This window comes from Danio rerio, chromosome 23 (genome assembly GCF_052040795.2).
Source record: "Danio rerio strain M-AB ecotype USA chromosome 23, GRCz13ab, whole genome shotgun sequence".
Lineage (NCBI taxonomy): Eukaryota > Metazoa > Chordata > Actinopteri > Cypriniformes > Danionidae > Danio > Danio rerio.
Genome location: NC_141043.1, coordinates 43,785,874 through 43,789,910, shown reverse-complemented (window position 1 = coordinate 43,789,910; position 4,037 = coordinate 43,785,874). Strand labels below are relative to the sequence as shown.

The 4,037-nt window shown below is 34.3% G+C and overlaps 1 long non-coding RNA gene across 1 annotated transcript; it reads right to left on the bottom strand.

The window, feature by feature from the left end:
* On the bottom strand, positions 1-4,037 carry LOC147831362 (uncharacterized). The gene is made up of 3 exons (XR_015524119.1): positions 1,868-4,037; positions 746-1,550; positions 1-659 (listed from the first exon to the last, which is right to left on the bottom strand). It is a non-coding gene; the product is annotated as an uncharacterized LOC147831362 (long non-coding RNA).

The following is a 4,037-nucleotide window of genomic DNA, read 5'->3' as shown; positions in this document are numbered from 1 at the left end:
ACACTGCTTTTAATGTCAACCGCAGACGTCTTTGACTGAAAGGGAGCTGAATGGAGTGAGGACCTAATTAAAAATGCTCGACCCTGCAGTTCTCATGTTATATTAGGTAAGTCCATGTTATGCTAAATCATACACAATACTCGCTTTTGATTGCAGAAATAATTTTAACAAAAACAGGCAAATAAGGTGAAATAAGCTGCGGAAACTGAATGCTGAGAATGAAATGTAATTATGTACGTTCACATACTCTGCCGTACAGGTGTAGTTCGCTGTCAGAATGCAGTTGTTTTGCTTGTTGATGATTAATTACCCAGGCCTTGTTCAGTTCCATCTTCTTTCCTTGTCTTTGGCTAGGCATAATCTCGATAATTTTTGTAGTGCTAATAATTTTTAGCACTACAAAGTTTTGAATCTGGTAATCATGGAACGTTTTTTCTACACACTTCAATGAGATTGTTGTATATTTCGGGCTGGGTGCTTGGCGATTTCGTCTTATCCAATATCCATTGGGAGGGTGCTATGGCAAATGGACCTGTCAGGTAAACGCCGCTCACTTTAACGTTAATTTTGCAGAATAACTGTGCTTATCACTGGGTGACAAGCTGTTATAATACGCTGAAAGCATTATGTAAATAACATGTAATCAATATAACTTATTTCTAAGACAACAACAAACTCTGTACTGCATCAATGTCATTCCCTCGCTGTAAATGCTAGCACACCTATTTGTTTTCTGCAATCTCACTGTGCGCGCATCCTGAATGTTTACAAACAGGTAATTCATTTATTTAATGAAACGCTGCATTAAATTACATTTTCTCCCGCCATGTCTTTAAAATATGAACATTTATTTTACCCCAGTATATTCAATGGAGCTTCTGCGATAGCCTGCCGATTCTGATGGGCGCGTGCAAATAAACGGCTTTTGTCTCGTTTTATGCTTGAGCAACTAAATGAATGCCAAAGTCTATTTAATTGATTGTATTTTATGTATATTACAACATTGATGCTGTAAAAGGAACCGTATAAAATGTAAAAAAGTCACATTAACTCTTCACCGGAAGTTTTATCAGTATTGGAAGAAACACTAGCTCCGCATATACCCTATAGACAGTGTATTTATTGTTTTAGTTTTTATTATTAATAGCTTTTATATTAGTTTTTGGATTTATTTATTCAGTATAATATTATTACAAAGATGTATAATATTTAGGTCCAATCACAATTCTATTTTTGTACCCCTTTCCTTTTCCCTTGGCTCTTAAAACAGAGTGTGAAGGGGAAGAGCTTCAAAATGTGCCCCTAAAAAATGGGACAGCACTACAGCTCCTGCACACCTCACCATACAGTACGTCATCGTGATCTCTTGCTTCATATGAGATCAGACGATCGCGACTGCAGTAGTTATCTGCTGTAGGACATTACTGAAGGCATGTATCATGTTATCATAAAGATATAATGTGGCAATGCGATCGTAACTGTACTGCGCATTTAAGCCATGTTCATATTCATCTATGTAAACACACAAAAACAGCTTTAACATTATTCACCTTATTCTCAGCTGTCGTGCGGGCGCTGCCATTTGAATCTTTTTGTCTCGCGACTTCCGGTCACATTCACTTCCATTCATTTTTTGACGTTAACAACTGCTCGTTACGCTGCTTGATGTTGCAATTTAATATTTTCTTATTATATTATGCTACTTGGTCTGTGTAGTCATGCAAACATTTGTTTGTTGAGCAAGTAGTTTGGCCATTTTCTGCCGTTTATTATTCCTTGTCATTTCTCCCATAGGCGACTGAATCGGAAGTTCTAAGACAATCGCGAAAACAGGCGCACTTCCGCATTTTAGAATAAGGTCAATAGCAGACACTGTAAAAAGCTCATTCCCAGCCACTAGACTTTTCTGATGGTATTCGAATGTCATCGAGTGAAAGAATGTTGTGGGGCAGAAGTTATTATTAGGGATTAGATACTGAAATTTTGCAGTTTTTGTTTATATTTTAGGTTTTTTTTTAAGGCATGACGGTAAAACACGAACGCGGTTATGAATATATTAAAATGTGTTTGTTTGTTGTAAAAATGCATAATAATAATAGAAACTACTATTTGTGGATCTCCGTACTTCCGGTTGCAGCTATGCTGCCGTTGTAGCTGCTGTATTCTGGGAACATTTCTTACCCCTTGGTTTCGAGTGTGGTCCTGAAAAATCTCCTTTCAAAGGGCTATCTACCCCTTCCCTCATTGCCCCTTCCCCTTAGCCCCACACCTTTAAGCTTAAGAGAATTGGGACACCCCTGACCCTTCACAGGAACGCGCAAAACGAGGGGAAAGAGCAAAGGGGTAGAATTGGGATTGGGCCTAGTAACGGCTTACAACATCTTTAATTTGATGAGATGGTTAACTACATTAGTCAGCATGAACTAACAAAGTGATTTATTAATCACTATTTGCACAAATATTTTTTTTAGATCAAAATTTTTGTTACGTTAATTAATGCAACGTGAACTAATATGAATATGAGCATTTTTATTAACATTATTAAGTAAATGCTGTTAAACTATCACACTTATCTCACTTTACAATAAGGTGTTATCAGTTAATGTGTTTACTAACATGACCTAAAAATAAACACTACTAGTACAGAACTAATTAATTATAGTATAACATTTACTAACGCATTATTATAATCCATATTCATGTTTGTTAACATTAGTTAATAAGCTGTAAGTTAACATGAAATAACACTGAAGGACTTTCTCGTTGTATAACGTTAACGAAAATTGAAAAATTCTGTAATAAATAGATTGTTCATCATTTGTTCATGTTAGTAAATACAATAACTAATGGAATCGTGTTACCAAAAAATATTAGACATTATTAGCTTGTTAGTTGCACTTAATAATGTTAGCAAACGAGACTTATGAAATGTGCACTTGTAAAAATTGTATTATTTTTTTCTAAGAGAATACTTTTATTATTATTTTCATTTTATAATGCACATTCATGTCCTTGTTTTGAACATTTATATCTTTAATAAACATCTGCATGTAAAAACAAATTACAGTCAAATATTTTTGCATCGGTTTGCAACTATTTAATAGTTTTAGTTCGATACTGGTGTAGCTTTTCCCCCCACCGTGACCTGAATAGCGCTACAAACTCTGACGTGGATATAAGCTCTTTTACAGCGAAAGCCAATTTGCAGCCTGATTAGACTAGATCTGTCTGTCCAACCCCTCAAAGCTCTGGCCTGCTCCATCATGGCCACAAGACATTAATTAGAGCTCCAGCAAGGAAAAACTAAGATAAAGGTGAAAGACCATTCTCAACTTACTATAACAATACACAATGTTTTGTTAGCATTTGTTTAGTAGTTTCTAGAGTGTTCAGGATATGAAAGAAAAGAAAATAATATATATAGAGGTCACAAATAGTACATTATATTGCATAATTCGTAGGTAAATACAGTGCTCAGCATAATTGAGCACACCCCATTTTGAAAAATGAATATGTTGATCCATTTCTCGGTGAATATAGGCAGTGTATTTTGGTGCATTTAATCAAAACAGATTTATTAAACAGATATAGTTATTAAAGTAATATTTTAGTCACCAAACGTATTTAGAAATTGAATACAATTAAATTCAAGCAAAATACTGCACAAATAAATTACAACCTAAAAAAATTTCAACTAATTTTTTTCATTTTTTTGCTTTTCTTGATTTTTCCTCCTTTTAAAATATGCATGTAATTTATTTTCATAACATAAATTTAAGTGTACTAGTTTTTGGACCTACATTGTTTATTATTTTGTTAAATAAGCTTCAGATTTGGCTTCAGTACTGGCTAATCTACTGTATACACACACATATAATATTGTATAGCTTCCTATTAAAACATGAATTTAAAAGATAGATTTGTGAGGGGTGTACTTATATATGCTGAGCACCGTGTGTGCTGTTTATGCCTTACATCTGTACACAACACCTTATATGTTAACTGTAATGTAATAACATGCACCTTTTGTAAAGTAC